This window comes from Medicago sativa, chromosome 4 (genome assembly GCF_051527215.1).
Source record: "Medicago sativa cultivar Bolivia chromosome 4, Bolivia_mono, whole genome shotgun sequence".
NCBI lineage: Eukaryota > Viridiplantae > Streptophyta > Magnoliopsida > Fabales > Fabaceae > Medicago > Medicago sativa.
In genome coordinates, this window is record NC_140752.1 from 51,956,905 (window position 1) to 51,975,055 (window position 18,151).

Sequence of the window (18,151 nt, forward strand, 5' to 3'; positions counted from 1 at the left end):
CACGTAGTGGGATGAGAAGGCCAAGTAGTGCGGGGATGAATATATACATGCTCAAGTATTATGACACACAATTTGGTATAGTCCCAACATTATGGTTACCATTTTTGTTTGTTTAAGTCACTCGAGAAATTTGTGGCCTTCATGGTCTTTGTTTGGTGTTGTTGTAGTCATCACTACATCCTTTTATTTTATCTTTCAATTTGTAAAAGCTATACTCTTTAAGAAAGTCTTCAAATATCATTCATGTATCTTTATGAACTAAAAGGAATGTGTTGAAATAAAAGACGGCTAAAAATTAAGTAAAAATATTCTATATATAAATGGTTGTTTTAATGTTATTTTCTTCTATTTATGAACCCAAACAAAATATAAAGAATTGTAATATATTATTTTATCTGTACGTTCACGAAAAATATATAAATTGCATGCAAACTTAAAATAAAACCAATATTCTCATAAGAAACATAGTCAAGTCTATACATACGTTAGCGCAGTAGAAAAAGCGGACAGACGGGCACGGGAGTGCCCGTCTGAACGCTAGTAAATATAATATAAATTCTTATTGATTTAAATAACATCAACAAAATAGCATTTTTATAGTTAAATTTATTTAAGGCTTTACTTGGAAGTAAAAAAGCCGGACCAAAACCATGTATGAAGGTGAGAAATACACACAAGAAGGGGAGGGCAGTTGAATTGTGTTGGCCTTTTTTATGAATTCTTTTTCTAAGTGTTTATTGAAACATATATCAGATTCTGACTCAAAGTTTGAATGCAACGGGTGACATAACACAAAGATAAAGAGTCAGCGAGATAGAAAACAGACACAAAACAATTTTATACTGGTTCCTCCTACAACACAAGAGTAGTTCAGACCTCTAGCACTTCCAAGGATTTCACTATAAACACTCTCGATTAAAAATTGCTCAAGGACACTTCCAATAGACTTCTCTTTGCTCAAGCACAACTGCAAGAGACTTCTGTGCTTAAGCACAACTGCTTAAGACTTCCTGCTCTAGGACACTACCTAAAGATTTCTGCTCAAGGACAACTCCAAAAGACTTCCCTTTGCTTAAGCACAACTGCTTAAGACTTTCCCTTGCTCAAGGACAACTCCAAGAGACTTTCTAGGTGCTCAAGGTTTCATCAAGAGACTTATATGCTCAAGCACGCAGGCGATAGACTTTCTAAAATGTTTGCACAACTGCAAACAAATTAATTTGTTCCTACACTAGATTTAACAATGGTAGTGTAAACTGAACAAATGAAGAGACTCCATAGCATTTCTAAGATATAAACTTGAAAATAAATCCTATGTAGTTTGCGCTATTTGATTTGACAGAGATTTGGCACAGGAAAATAGAAGAGTCGTGTTACTTCTTCTTCAAGTCTTTAGCTCCTTTTATAGGCAGTGATTTGAGGGACGTTGGAGAAGAGTGTCAGCGCAAATAGAGTCGTTGAGAAGCTTTGATCAAGAACGTTGACCCTCTGTCTAGTATGGATAATTCCGTTGAAAAGTCCTTTGAATTTCCTTTGCTGAAAGAAGAATTATTTGTTGCATTCTCTTTGTTCTTGAGGTCCTTTGTCTAGTTGCACATGTAGACAAAAGAAAACAAAAGAACTGCTCTACCAGATATTATGATAGAGACAACTCACAAAATAAGACAAAAGCTTACGTGGATTCTGGGTCCCTCAGATCCAAGTATGCCAGTCAGCTTATGTGTCTGATGTCCCACATATAATCTGTTGAGATCGCTCTCGAGCTTCTATGAGGCATCCTTCTTCTATGGACGTTGACTTCTGGTTGACCTTCATTTAGATCTTCCACCATAGTCTTTTAAGCTTCTCATGTTCCTTCTGATGCTCTTCATATGTTCTTTCTTCATGATAGATAGATTCTGCACACTTAAACATATGTTAGTATTCCAATTGTTCTTCAATACTTTGTTATCATCAAAATCCTAGAGGACTTGTATGAACCATTCTTGTTCTAACAATGTATTCTCTTTATATAAAGTGTAGATGTAAATAATATATATATATATATATATATATATATATATATATATATATATATATATATATATATATATATATATATGGGGTTCGCTAACTTGGACCAACAAAAAACATGAAGGTCCAAGTTAGCAAAAATGCACCTTTTTATTTGAACAAAAGTATCATTCGTCTTTATTATTTAAAATTAATAGCTTGAGGGTTACTTTAGCAATTTTCATTATAACATATTTGTTAACTTGCCCCAATTTGCTAACTTAGACCCACTTTTATTTTATATAATTTAGTAATTTTTCCATAAAATTAGGAAACGGTTGTTGGATGTTTTTTTATTGAAAAATAAAATTAAATGAAATTTACTAAAGTATTTTACTTTAAATTGGTTTACATTAGTGAATATTGATTTTTTTTATCCAAACAAAAAGGTGCATTTTAGCTAACTTAGAACTTCATGTTTTTTGTTGGTCTAAGTTAGCAAATTCATATATATATATATATATATATATATATATATATATATATATATATATATATATATATATATTGCCAAAAAATAAATATAGAAATAGATATACAATCATGTGATGAAGAGATAGACCATCGATTCCAATGACTTGAACTAGTCTTCCTCATGGATTCTTAGTAAGGGAAGTTGAACCTCCATTTTCAGTTTTGAGCTTGAGTTAGACTTTTGATCTACCACCCCATTACACAAATCACATCATTAGTGGTTGTTAACTATGTGATTGGGTACCTAACATGTGATGTTAACCATACTAGCCAAGTGGCTCAGACTAATTGTCTTTTTAAACTACTAGCTAGTTTTATCCAATTTAAATTGAAGAAGCTCATATTGTTTATTAGACCTAATGCATTTGAACTTTCCTTTTCCTTCGTCAATTATTAGTCCTTCAAATTATATCATGTTATTAATTAAAAGTTAGATCCTGCTGTGGCATGCGTTTATACGGAGATCGTTCTCAATAGTTTCGTCCTTCAAATTATATGCTCTTGGATTGACAAACTCTCTCAAATTATAATGAATATAATGTGTTACAACTCTCTCATGCAATATTGTCAATATCAAGACGCAGATCTGATTCGTATATGGCGGAGCCAGAAATTTTAAGTAGTGTTATCAAAATATATTGACTATAACTTTTTTTTTTTTAGATAATATTGGGGACTGCTAATTTACACCCACCTAAATACACTAAGGTGTAAATTAACAAGCTACGCTCACTTATATTTTACTAAAACACCATTTTATTTTTGTTCTAATTAAATTTAAATAGAAGGGCAGTTTTGTAACTATCGTAAGGAAAATCCTTAAAAAAAGAAACAAAAAAGACAATGACATGTTTAAGGTACAAAATATGTAATAGAGACAAACTTTTAAGGAAACAATATTTGGAATGATGAAAGTGATCGGTGTAAATTAGTGAGCTGGGTGTAAACAATTTGATAAAATTTATAAAAATGAGTGTATATAATCAAGTGGGTGTATGTTGCTAACTTACACCTTAGTGTTTTTAGGTGGTGTAGCTTGCTAATTTACACCTTAGTGTTTTTAGGTGGGTGTAAATTAGCAGCCCCTATAATTATAGAAGTAATGTTTTCGAAAAATGGAACTAAATAAAATAAACAAAGAGTAGAAAAACACATAGAGGAGAGGTGCATGTACTATTTATAATATGTAATCTAGTTATCACAACTCTATCATCATATTTATAATACTGTGTGTGTATATATGTATGTGGTGGTGCTGGAAATCTATGATGTAGTATTATATAGGATGGATATGAAAAAAAATCTCAAAATTAGTGGGGACACTTGCTTGCACAAGAGCAAACATAGCTCCGCCCCTGCGTATATTCGTATCAGTTTACATAATATGAAAATAACATGAATATAAGTAATATACTTGTTCAAAAACATATATAAATAATATAAGAGTTAGGATCCGTTGACACCAGGTGTAAGTCTAAAGACTTACACCAAATCTCAACCATTAAAATTAACTAATCTTACGGTCCTAATTAACTAATCTTAACGGTTGTCTCGCACAACAACACTAATAATGTAAATTTACTTGTAAACCAATAAACATTGTTAACTCACTTGGCTTGGTGTTGGTTTGTGATATTAGAGTGTACTTTTTTAAGGTTTTATTCGATGTCAATTTTAATAGACTAATTTAGCTTTAAAAAAAAAAAACAATTACATTGCAACACATAATTAATTAAATCAAATATCGGGTAAGATTTATCAAACTTGTATATTTTATAAGACTAAGATAAAGTAGAATCCTAAACTCCTAAACCATCAGTAAAATCGAGTATACTGATTTTATTAAGGTTTCCATGAACTCCTAAGAGAACACATCCTAAAACGATTCAACCTTTGGAATGCTACGACAACCTCAAAAGTACAAAAAGTACTTCACATTTTCAGGCTTGATGCTTGGGGCGTTCTTGAATAGACTAGGGCATCGACCAATATCCTTGTTACTCTTAAAGGATAAAAGGCTACAAAAATATCTGTAAAATTAAAATAGAACAAAACTTTCAAAATATTATTATTTATTGCCTTATTTCATTTCATTACCATCATCTTATAATACAAATCCATAAATACAAGGTTCTTCACATTAGGAAAAAGAAAAAAATTCAAACTATTGGAGTACCAAGACAATAACAAAATGACATCTCATGGAATATTCAAGAAGGAATATAATTTGTGTACGCTCTTTAGTATGGAAAACATACATACTCATGTATGCACATAATCTGTTTTGGAGAACTCTCGTATACATTTATATATTGTAACCAAAAAAAATACATTTACATATGGAGTGGTGCATACACTTCGCTTTGCCAGGAGAATGACACAAGGTTTTTGGACAATCTGAGTCTCTAAAGCATCTAGTAAACTTAGCTGTAATGAAAAATGAGAATAAAATAGTGTAACAATAATAATATAAAATATTATGTATGAAGTAAAGAACTAAATTTTAAAAGAGTAAAAATGGTTTACCTTCAACGTTCGTTGCAACTAGAAAAAGAAAAATAAAGATATTTATAATATAAACAAACTTGACAATTTCAACCATATTTACCTATTTTGCATGTAAGCAATGGTTTTATCACTTTATTATTTATAATGGTCAACCTCTCCTTTCATCAATTAAATATTTTTTAGTTCTTATGAACTTCTAATAGCCATTCTAAAATATTGATCATTATTAAACGTCTTTAAATATATTAATGGTCTTTGTTTGTAATTTTATTATGCAAGATATAGAGGTCACATCAAAATTTATCAATTATAAGAAGTTATTCTTTTTTTGTAACCATTCGCGTTAGGAAAGGAAAAATCACACAAAATGAATAATATTTTTTGGACAAAATATTTATTGAATCAAAGTTATCTACCAAATGTAGTGAATTAGGTGTGATTGATGCATTGTTAGATTAAAGTTAACTACTAATTGTGGTGCATTAGATGTGATTGCTTTATCAATTAATATTTTTTCATGTAAGCAATGGTTTTATCACTTTAAGATTTATAAAGCTTAACCTCTCCTTTCATCAATTAAATATTTTTTAGTTCTTATGAACTTCTAATAGCCATCCTAAAATACTGATCATTATTAAACGTCTATAAATATATTAATGGCCTTCGTTTGTAATTTTATTATACATGATATATAGGTCACATCAAAATTTATCAATCATAAGAAATTATTATTTTTTTGTAACCTTTCGTGGTAGGAAAGGAAAAATTACACAAAATGAATAATATTTTTTGGACAAAATATTTATTGAATCAAAGTTATCTACCAAATGTAGTGAATTAGGTGTGATTGATGCATTGTTAGATTAAAGTTAACTACTAATTGTGGTGCATTAGATGTGATTGCTTTATCAATTAATATTTTTTCATGTAAGCAATGGTTTTATCACTTTAAGATTTATAAAGCTTAACCTCTCCTTTCATCAATTAAATATTTTTTAGTTCTTATGAACTTCTAATAGCCATCCTAAAATACTGATCATTATTAAACGTCTATAAATATATTAATGGCCTTCGTTTGTAATTTTATTATACATGATATATAGGTCACATCAAAATTTATCAATCATAAGAAATTATTATTTTTTTGTAACCTTTCGTGGTAGGAAAGGAAAAATTACACAAAATGAATAATGTTTTTGGACAACATATTTATGTATTGATTGTGTAAATTATTGAATCAAAGTTATCTACCAAATGAAGTGCATTAGGTGTGATTAATGTATTGTTAGATCAAAATTAACTACTCACTGTGGTGCATTAGATGTGATTTCTTCGTGTGACTCATAGGCTATATATAATGAATATGTTGGATTTGAAGTTTATAGATAATTCCTCAAGAGGTTATGAAAATTTTGTCTGTCAAAGCACAAAGAGTACTTAACCCACAAAGATGGAAAAGGTATAAGAGATACTCGACCCACTAAAAACCAACATTCAATCAAGAGTTAATACATAAGAGTGGATGTGAATGTCACTCATAATACAAATAATTTTATTCCTTCTACAATATCCTCCATCTCCACTCTCCTTAAAAAGAAAATGATCTTATTCCTAACCTCCCAAGTCTTCCAAATTTGTGACATACCAAATGAAAGTTAACCCCGTCCGGTGTTTTTTGCTCCATGACAAGGTTGAGAAATACTCAAAGAGAGAAATAACATTTTCGGGTAGAGAGATGCCAACTTCGATCCACATAAAGATCAATTACCCTACTCTTCCAACAAAAAGATACCTATAAAACAAATGATCCTTCACCTCAATAGTATCTAGACACCACACACAATTTGGACCATCTTCTACAAACACCCCCCTCCCCACCCCCCATTGGAAGCCTTCCAAGGATAAGTTGCCCCGAGAAAATTTGGACCTTTGATAGAGCTAAGCTATGAAGGTGAGAAAAACACAAGAAGGGGGGGTTGAATTATGTTGGCTTTTTCTTCGTTTTCTCCTAAGCTGAAAACACTGATCAGAAGCATATAGAGTTCTACTTCTGAAGTGATGTTCAGGACAAAATGCAGCGGATAAAACAGAGAGAGAGAGAGAGAGAGAGAGAGAGAGAGAAGAAAGACACAAAGCAATTATACAGGTTCCTTCCAAAAACCGGAAGTAGTCCTATCCCCCTTGCACTTCCAAGGAAAGTTCACTAAAATGTAATATCTGATTACAAATGCTCACTGCTAAAACTAGCAAGAGACTTCAAACTACTCAAGCACAACTGCAAGAGATTTCCTATGCTCCTAAACACAATCAAAAGACTTCTAATGCTCAAGCACAACTACAAGAGACTTCTAACTAAACAGAATTACAAAGAAAAATGTTTGAGGTTGAACGCTTGATATACAATCAGTGGTGTTCACAATACAAATCAGATACAGACTCTTAAGACTCTAAAATTTCTAAGATATGAAAGTTGTTAAGAAATTCTAAGTGAACTTTTGATGTAGAACAATTTTGACAGAGTTTTGGCACTTGTTAATTGTTGTTGAGTCCTTGCCATTCTCTAAGTCTTCACTCCTTTATATAGAGGTGTGAAAGAGACGTTGTGAAATTGCCAGCACATCAAAATAGTGTCGTTTGAAGCTTTGATCATTCACTAATGAAGGATCAATTTCAAATCCATTCCAAGTCTGAAGGAACATCGTTGCAGGCATAGCTATTTTTCTTGTCCTGTAGCAGACACCAAAACAGAGTAGTGGAGGTAGTGGTTGTACACTTCGTACAATTGTACTTTATCAACGTTCTTTAAAGAACAAGCATCCAATGCCTTCAAATCCTTTCAAAATAGTCGTTGCTTCACTCTTCTAGTCTTCTGCAATGCTTAGACGAGATTAAATCCATTGAACAACCTTTGAAGCTTTAAGTTTTGCATCTCTTAATGAACTTCAGCTTCTGGTGATCTTGCTTCTGATGAGATGCTTCTGATGAACTTGCTTCTGATGACTTCATCACTTCAGGAGCACTAAACTTCAGGAGCACTTCTCTTCAGATGCTTCAAGCTTCCTTTGTTGATTTCATAACTCTCTTTTGTTCTTTCAGAACCTATTTAAGATATCAAATTTTTGTCTATAGTCCTGTACACTTGAACAAATATTAACATACCTAATTGACAATTTTTAATACCTTGTTATCATCAAAACTCTTAAAGGGTAATGTTAAACACATTTTGTTCCAACAATCTCCCCCTTTTTTATGATGACAAACATTAGTATTTAAAATGTGCAATTGTTGTTAATCTAATTAACAAGTTGACTATAAGGGTTTGAGGTTTGTAAGCTCCCCCCGAGTCTAATAGTACTTTAAGGTGAGGTTTGTAAGCTCCCCCTGAGTTCTATCCATGTTAATTAAATTCATCATCAAAAACGAAATAACACTCAGAATATTGTCACATTAATAGACTAAGAGATAAGAAGAAGGTACTATTAATTTAATTTGATTAAAATTAAATTAATGGGGCTCAGAGCCTATAAATACTATACATCTACCCCCCTTTTGTCATCAACAAAAAGTATAAAAACTAAAGACAAAAAGAAAGGGATGAGAAAAAACGTAGTGAGAAATTCTAAAGTAAAACTAATAAGTAAGCACATAGTTCAGAAGCAAAATATCATTGATCAGAAGCAGTAATTCAGAAGCATATAAATATAAGTTCAGAAGCAGAAACATGAAAAGATACAAACAATAGAAATAAAACAAGCTAAGGGTGTGCAACTAAGGTTGGGCATGTTTCTAGAACATGTCCATCATTTGTTTGAGCATCTTGTTTGTCTCTTCTTGCTGTTGCTTCATTTCTCTCTTGAAGTCTTCATTGCTTCTGAGCAGATTCTCCTCCCTAATTCTTGCTTCTTCCAACTTTGCTTCTATGGAGGACTTGTAATCAAGTAGCAGTATTTTCTATTCTAGAAGTTCTTTCCTCAGCTTCTTGTTTTTACTTTCTAACTCAGCATTCTTTTGCAACAAAGCTAGTTCTGTAGAGACTGGATTGACATGCACCTTTGACAACCAGTTGACATTCAGCTCTCTTGGGTGTATACCTGCTGGAATGAAATCAGTAGCATTTCTTTATCTTAAGCATAGAGGAGTTTGCACCCAATTTCTTAGAACTTTCACTTCTTGCAAATTGTTATCAACCCCTTTCAGCCAATCTTGAAGCTTATTTTGAGCAGAGTCTTGAGCATCAAGGCATATTCTCTGAAGCTCAGTCAAGACAAAGTCTACTCTCTCTTTCAATCTCTTCCACTGCTTCTCATAGCTGTCTTTATGAATCAAATTTTTTCTTGCTTGAACCAGCTTGTTCAGCTCCTGAAATATATTCTCACACACATCTGCTAAGATAGTAGAATCTAGAAACATTGTGGGTGGAGAAGTGTTATACCCTAATTTTGGACCTAAAAATACTAACTCAATTCTTCTTTTCTTGCATTTCAAGCCATTTGAACTATCTCTGATCAATTACATCTTTCTCTGCATTTTATTTCAACATTACTTGCAAAATTCACAAAAAGGGCAGTTTAGTCATTTCCTATGTTAAAATTTCTTTCAGTCTTTAAAAAATTGTCTAAGTCCTTTTGAATAGTTTGAGTAAGTCTTTGTTTCCACTCTATGTCAAAATCCATTTCAAAAATTGCATTTGAAGTCATTTTGAGTCAGTTTAGCCCCTAGGGGCATTTTAGTCTTTTCATGTGTTAAAACTCTGTTTAAATTCTAAAAAAATTGTCTCTGAGTCTTTTAAATTGGAAAATAAATCCTTGCTTTAATTCTCTGTTAAAAATCCATTTTTAATTTGCATCTGAGTCATTTTTAGTCGTTTAGTCCCCAGGGGCATTTTGGTCATTTCACACAAAATTTCGGCAGAGAGAGGTTACTTTAAAGTACCTCATTTAGGTAATTGGTTCATTTTAGTCCGTTTTGTCAATTTTAACTGTTTCACTTTACGTTATTTTCCATTTTTGCCAATTTTAATTCAATTTTATTTTTATTTCACTTTAGTCCTCAAAGTCTTCAAATTTACACTTTTGGTCCTCCAAGTCAAACCTTTTTTTTTAGTCCTTTTTTGGTCAATTGTACTTTAATCCCCAAAGTTTCAAATAATGCCAAAGGGTCCTGATCTTTGTCCAGTCTTTTTTTAGTTTTTTTATTTTATTTTGCAGAAAGGTCCTTGTAGTTTTTAATTTTGCAGAAAGGTCCTTTTGTCAAAAGTCCAGCAAGGCCGAGCCATTTCAAGTCCAAATCCAGGTGTCAAGTTCCTATTGGTCCAGTAGTACAGTTGGCAGCCTATAAAAGGCCCCAATCATTGCCATGCCACTCAGAATCACACAACTCAGCAAAAATCATCACAAACACGAAACAGATTCTCTCTCTTCTCAAAAACAGATCAAAATCGTAACCGTTTTCCCAAATTCTCCAAGAACACGAAGAACACAATGAAGAACCCTAATTTTCCAGAACAGAGAATTGAATCAAATTGAAGCTAATTCACTGCAATTCTCAGAGATTCACATTCGAATCTTCATCATCGAATTGGTGGAACTGCAATTCAAGCACAAATCCGAAGAAATTGTGCGATCACAGTTCGAAGGAGAGAGAAGAATAGAAATTGAAGCAAGATCAAATCAGTCCGAAGAAGAAGAGGATCAAAACACCGATTTATTTTCGGTTTCGAAGCTTACCAGAAGAAGCAGAAGCTTACTAAAGGATCTTTCGTTCGAATCTCCAAACAAATCCAGGTATATTCAAAAAAAACCTTCTCGTTTTGCTCATAATCATCATCGAAGGTTTGAAATCGAAGATAAACGGTGAATCGAAGAAAAATGTTGAAAAGATTCGAAGAAGTTCAAACGAAACCCTAAAAATGTAAATCGTCCAAGAATTCACCGTTTATCCCGTAAATCCAAATTCAAATCCATAATCAGTGAAGAAAATAGGACGAATTAGGGTTTTGTCTCAAGAAATCTTGAAAGAAAGTTGAAAAACCTAAAAACCGTAAAGATTCAAAATCAAACCTGTGCAAATTAGTGTAGATCGAAACGTTTTGAACATTCTTCTTCAAAAAACATCAAGATCGAAACGTTTCGAACTCTTTTTCTTCAAAAAATATCAAGATCGAAACGGTTTGAACAACTTTCTTCAGAAAATAGCAAGATCGAAGTGTTTTGTGTTCGTTCTATGTTGATTTGTGGTTTGATTCATAGTTTACAGTTTGAAAATCATGAGATAATGTGTGAAAACCATGAGAAAGGATGAGAGAGAACGAGAGAGTCAGAAGAGAAGAAAGAGAAACCTAGGTTTAGAATGAAAATGGACCGGTCTTCACGTTTTTATAAGAGCGTGAACCAGATCGGTTCACCTGAACTAGTCTGGTTCACCTCCAGACCGGTCTCTCTTTCGTTTTTCACCGTTGGATTCAAGCAGTGATGATGTGGACGGTGTGGATGTGATGTTATTGTGGTCTTGATGTGCCTTATTGTGTGCCTTGCGTCCCTGGCCTTTAGATTTAGGGTTTTTGAGGAGTTGGATCAATCCAACGCCTCTGAGGCTGTTGGAGGATCCAAGATCCATCAAAAGCTTTGGGCCTGGATCTCTTTTTACTGGATTTCGTTTGTTCCTTCATTTTCTTGCTGTTTGCACCACGTTGCATGCTTTTTACACCTCTTGCATGTCAAAATTACGTACAAAAATTCCAAATGAATTTCTTTGAGTTCTTGGTATTTTCTTTAGTGTTTTTATGATATTTTTGCATGATAAAATTTGACAAAAAAATAGGTTTATTAATTCTTGTTATTTGTTTACTTGTCTTGTTAATTTTTGTGAAATCTTGCTATGTTTTAACCATGATACCTTTTTAGGTGATATTGATACTTGATATGTGACTTTGTGGTGTGCTTATCTCTGGATATGTGCTTGTTTTTTACAGTTTTGTGTGTCCAATTATGAGTTTCTTGTCTTGCAAGTAATGATGGTATTCTTGTGAAAATAAAGTGTAAAATATGCTTAAAATGTGCTATAAAGCTTGGCATGACACTTCCTCATAATTCTTGTGTTAGAACTGCACTAAAATACTTTGTAAAGTGGTCATGATGTGAGAATTATAGGTCATGTGTTTGCCTTGTTATTGTGGTGAATTTTTAGGCATATTTTACTACTTGTTTTGCTAAGTTTTGCCACTTTGTTAGTGCCATCTTACTTACCTATATCTCTATCTCCCTATGCCTTATATTACTAGCAATTTCCTCTATTATATTTCATACATCATGAGCATCTCATCTCCCATCTTCATCCTTTTATCTTTCTACACTTTAACTTTCATGCAAAAATTAGAATGTAAAACTTAGGAATTTTGTAATATTTTACTTTATGCCTTTAAATTTCTTGCAAGACCATAGAATGTATCTAGGCCAATGATGTAAAGGACAATGGACTCTAATGATGTACACCAACACAAGCACCGACACATGCACACACATCACTTTAGGTATATAGCTAGTATATGCATGTTTAGATGTATGTTTAGGATTGTATGTTTAGATGAATGATTAGGCTTTACACCTAGAAAAGATCACTTTCCAAAGAATATGAATAAATTTCACTCAAATCGCTTTCTTAACAAACCTTGGGATCAAAATCCCATTGATTTTCCTTTCATTTTCTTAATCAAAACTTTAATGAATTTTAACCATACTTAGACCATATTTTGCAAATAACTAATTCCACCTCACAATTTCATAATCCCATGCCCTTGAGGCCTCTCTCTCTTATTCTTCAAATTCCAATTTTCGAATTTAAAATCAACCAACAAAAACAAAAACATTTTTTGGAAAAGAACTACGGTGGATTTGATCCCTTAAACGGGTACGTAGGCAAGGAACGAAATTCCTTCAATTCAACTAAAATAAAAATTCAAACACATCCTTTTCCCTCCAATTCTTCACTTAGGATACCTTTAGGATAAATAAATGTTTTCAAATAGCATTTAAAATAAAGCGCGCGCGTAGAAATTAAAGACGGTTCCTATAGGATACTATAGTCGTTATGGGTGCCTAACACCTTCCCGTAGCGAAAACAACTCCCGGACCTCGATTCTCAAGGGTTTTTTCTTATTTTTCCCTTCCCAAGAAAAAATAAGATATCACAGGTTAAAAAGGTTCAAACGTAATCAATGTTTGACACCCGAAAACCAAGATAAAACAGCTGGCGACTTCACTGGGAGATTCGAGAGTTACGCCTAGTCTTTATTTCCACGCTTGCGCTCTTTTTACTTGTTTCTTTTACTTGCTTTCCTATGTGAATAAATGTTTAATTTCTTGCAAACGTGTGGGGTGAGAATATCAAAAGTCCTGCACCCGGGCTGAGTGAACTTAGGATTTAGGAGGGATATAATCGACAATTCATTCCGGGGGTTGCCTCGTGTTTTGGATTATGCGATCAATCCCACATAGCTAAGGCATTTTGGGGGTGATGTTGTCGGCACGTGTTGTCGCGTTTAGGCACTTTACTTCTAATTGTTCTATGACGTTATGAACCATAGATAACCGAACCCATCCATGGCCATTTTCTAGGACGTAGTGCGGAGACTAAACCGAGTGTTGTCTCGAGTTTTAGTTGTCACGCGATACTACACTCAAGTTAGATCTTCTTACGGATAATCATGGAGCGAGTGTTGTCTCGTGACACCGTGATATACGTCGGAGAGGTTGCAACTTGGGAACCTTTTTAGAACCCGGTTACTATCTCCTAAAGCCCTAGATTCACCGGACACCGTGTCCACCCATGACTCCTCGACTTTGAACTTCAACCCATGTTTTCTCCGAATTTGAACATAAGCATGCATTCATGCATACATGCATACATGCATAAACTTTTTCCATGCATTGTTATCGAAGGGCTTAGACAAGTTGAATTTGTAAACATTGTAGGAATGAAGAAGACTAAGTCCTACAAGTTCAAGGAAGTGGATTTGGCTAGTTTGAGAGATTTGGCACTCAAGATTGAGGATCCGACTGGTTTCCGACGTCGTTACGGGGCTTTACTTACTATTCTCCAGACTAATGTGGATGAGAAGCTTGTGCACACTCTAGTGCAATTCTATGATCAGGAGTATCGGTGCTTTACTTTCCTTGACTTTCAGTTGGTGCCTACTCTAGAGGCTTATTCTTCCTTGATGGGTCTATCTATTGCTAAGGGGGTGCCTTTCGCGGGATTTGAGAATCCTCCTACTCCATTGGTTATTGCTAAAGATCTCTATCTCAAGACCACCGATGTCTCCAAGAATCTTGTCACTAAGGCACGCATCCGAGGGTTCACCTCAGAGTATCTTCTTGGGAAAGCCAACCTCAATACCATTTGTCAGGACACTCTTGAGGCTATTCTTGCACTTCTCATCTATGGGCTTATTCTCTTTCCGAATCTTGATGACTTCGTAGACATGAATGCTATTATGATCTTCCACTCCAAGAATCCGGTTCCTACTTTGCTAGCTGACACATACCATGCTATTCACGATCGTTCCGGCAAAGGTCGTGGATACATTCTTTGTTGTGTGCCTCTCCTCTATAGGTGGTTTATTTCACACCTTCCGCAGTCTTTCCACGACAATCCGGAGAATTGGTCCATTTCACAGAGGATTATGGCTCTCACTCCTAATGAAGTGGTTTGGCTCACTCCCGCTTCTAGGGTTAAGGAAATCATCTTTGGCGGTGGGAAGTTTCTTAATGTACCTCCTCTTGGTACCCGGGGTGGAATCAACTATAACCCGGAGCTCGCTTTGCGACAATTTGGTTTCCCGATGAAAGGAAAGCCCATCAATCTTGCTACAGCTCCTTACTTCTTCCACTACTCCAATGCTCCCACCGGAATAAGAGAGGATTTCATGGAAGCTTGGTCCAAACTTCGGAAGAAAGAGGTGAAGTATATGGGTGTAAGGTCCGGTGTTGCTCATGAGGCCTATACACAGTGGGTGATAAACCAAGCTGTGGAGACCGGTATGCCTTACCCCTCTATGAGATATGTGTCTGCATCTGTTCCTACCACGCCTTTGCCTCTACTCCCACCTACCCAGGAGATGTATCAGGAGCATCTAGCTATGGAGAGTCGGGAGAAGCATCAGTGGAAGGCTAGATACTATGAGGCTGAGAACTTGATCATGACTTTGGATGGAAAGGATGAGCAGCAGACTCATGAGGTCTTGACACTGAAGAAAGAGTTGGATAAAGCTAGGAAAGAGATTGAAGATAAAGATAGGTTGCTTATGAGAGACTCCAAGAGGGCTAGGGGTGCCCGTGACTTCTATGCCCGATACTGCAGCTATGAGTCTGAGTCTGAGGACGATGCTTCCACTTCCTATGCTTGAGGGTTTTTACTTCTTGTTGTTATTTCCATTTGTTTATGTTGCTTTACATTTCAAAGTCTATCCCTTGGCTTAGCATTTCAAAGGGAATCGTCTTGTAAAACTATATGTTAGTTGTTTGTTTCCCGTTCATGTTAATTGTTGTTTAGTAATGCTTACAAACTTCTAATTTGTCTAAAACCCTTCGATAACACAAAAAGAGTCCTTTTGCATATGCATTAACACATTTCATGCATCATATGCATTCATTAGTCACAAAAGACTTCTCTCGTGCTCATTGCCTCCTGGTTTTTATCCGCCGCAGTCTGAAAGGTGGCTCGTGCTCGCAAGGTCTACCAACCAGATAGAATTCATCAAACAAGATTTCACAAGAGAAGGATCATGGCTAACTTTGAAGAAGAAAATGCTCAGCTCCGTGCCGAATTGGCTGCTATGAAAGAAGATTTGGCTAAGGCTCATGACGCTATGTCCACTATGATGGCTGCACAGGAACAACCAGCCACATCTGTCCCAGTTTCTACTGAAGCAATTCCATCTATCCCACTGTCTACTGTGGCTACTGATGCTCTGTTTGTTATGCCCAATGGGCGTCCTTATGGACTCTCAGCTTACTATTCTCCTAATATTGCTGCTGGTGTCTCTGGTTTTGCTGGTCAAGGACAGATTCCCGTATCCACTGCTATGCCTCAGGTGACTACTGTTGTTACCGATCCTATCGTCCACACTGTGCAACAGGTGATTGATGTCGATACTCCGCGTGGACAAGATCCTGCAATGGAAGCTATGAAAAGACAGTTAAGGGAGTTGGCTGGAGAACTCCGTGAAGTCAAGGCTAGCCGTGGGAACAATGTCCCTGCTAAGGCTCGTGATATGTGCCTGGTATCTCGATTTGAGATTCCTAAGAAATTCAAGGTGCCGGATTTTGACAAATACAACGGATCTTCTTGTCCACATAACCATGTCATTCGGTACGTCCGAAAGATGGCCAATTATGCAGACAATGATGCACTGATGATACACTGCTTCCAAGACAGCCTAGCAGAAGATGCGGCAGATTGGTACACTGGTTTGAGCAAAGACAATATCCATACTTTCGAAGATCTTGCTGCTGCCTTTGAAAGTCATTATGAATTCAACACTCGTCTAAAGCCAAATAGGGACTCCCTTAAGTCTTTGTCTCAGAAGTCAGATGAAACCTTCTGTGAGTATGCCCAGAGATGGAGAGGGGCAGCTGCCCGTGTTTCTCCTCGACTTGATGAGGAAGAATTAACACAGACATTCCTGAAGACTCTGAAGAAGGAATATAAGGAAAGAATGATAGTATCTGCTCCAAACAACTTCTCCGACATGGTCACTATGGGAACTCGTCTAGAGGAGGCTGTCAGAGAAGGTATCATTGTTCTTGAGAAAGGTGAATCTTCAGCCAGTGCACCAAAGAAGTACGGTAATGGCCACCATAAGAGGAAATAATCTGAAATAGGGATGGTATCTGGTAATCAGTCTACATCTGCAGCTGCTACACAATTACCTCTGCCCTATCAATATATGCAGTACTCTCAACATCCTTTCTTCCCGCCATTCTATCAGCAATATCCTCTGCCACCGGGTCAACCACTAGTGCCCGTTAATGCCATTGCTCAACAGGTGCAACACCAGCCTCCTGTTCAGCAGCAACAGCAGCAACAACAGGGTCCCCGACCCAGACCTTCTTTTCCACCAATACCTATGCGGTATGCTGAGCTGCTCCCAACTTTACTTGCTAAGGGACACTGTGTCACTAGACCAGGCAAGCCTCCGCCTAACCCATTGCCTCCCAGGTTCCGACAAGATCTTACATGTGAATTTCATCAGGGCGCTCAAGGCCACGATGTTGAAGGTTGCTATGCTCTGAAGTATATTGTGAAAGACCTGATAGAAAAAGGACGGTTGACTTTTGAAAACAGTGTTCCTCATGTTCTTGACAATCCACTTCCAAACCATGCCGCAGTTAACATGATCGAGGCTTTTGAAAGAGTTCATGTTCCTCAGGAGGATCCCATGCTGGATGTCCGCAACATTGTTACTCCCTTGGTACCGCTACATGTCAAACTTTGCCGAGCTTCTTTGTTCAATCGCGATCATGCTTCTTGTTCAGAATGTCTCCAAAATCCTATGGGTTGTTGTGTGGTGAAAGATGATATCCAGAGTCTGATGGATGACAAACACTTGATCGTCAGTGATGTATGTGTGATTGTGCCAGTGTTTCATGATTCCCCTACCAGAAGTGCATCCCAAACAAGGAATGTTGAACCTTTGGTGATCAGGTTACCTGGTCCGGTATCATATGCCTCTACAAAAGCAATTCCTTACAAGTACAATGCAACCATGGTCGAGAATGGAGTGGAGGTGCCTCTGGTATCTCCAGCTACAGTTGATAACGTTGCTAGTGAAATTACAGCTCTGAGAAGTGGAAAAGTACGTCCACCCTTGTTCCAAAAGAAGGTGGTTACACCTATTGCCACAATAACTCCACCAGTTGCTCCTCCTGCTGACAAAAACCCCGGCCCAACAGGCCAATCTATTGACGAGTCTAATATGGATGAAATTCTGAGGCTTATTAAAAAGAGTGACTACAAGATTGTTGACCAGCTGCTGCAGACCCCGTCAAAGATATCCATCCTGTCTCTGCTCATGAGCTCAGAAGCTCACAGGAAAGTGTTGATGAAGTTACTGGAACAA

The 18,151-nt window shown here is 35.9% G+C and overlaps 1 long non-coding RNA gene across 1 annotated transcript; it reads right to left on the reverse strand.

Moving 5' to 3' along the window:
- Positions 1–4,581: 4,581 nt before the first annotated feature.
- Positions 4,582–5,650, reverse strand: LOC146929721 (uncharacterized). Its single transcript, XR_015006112.1, has 2 exons — positions 5,053–5,650; positions 4,582–4,953 (listed from the first exon to the last, which is right to left on the reverse strand). It is a non-coding gene; the product is annotated as an uncharacterized LOC146929721 (long non-coding RNA).
- Positions 5,651–18,151: the final 12,501 nt, after the last annotated feature.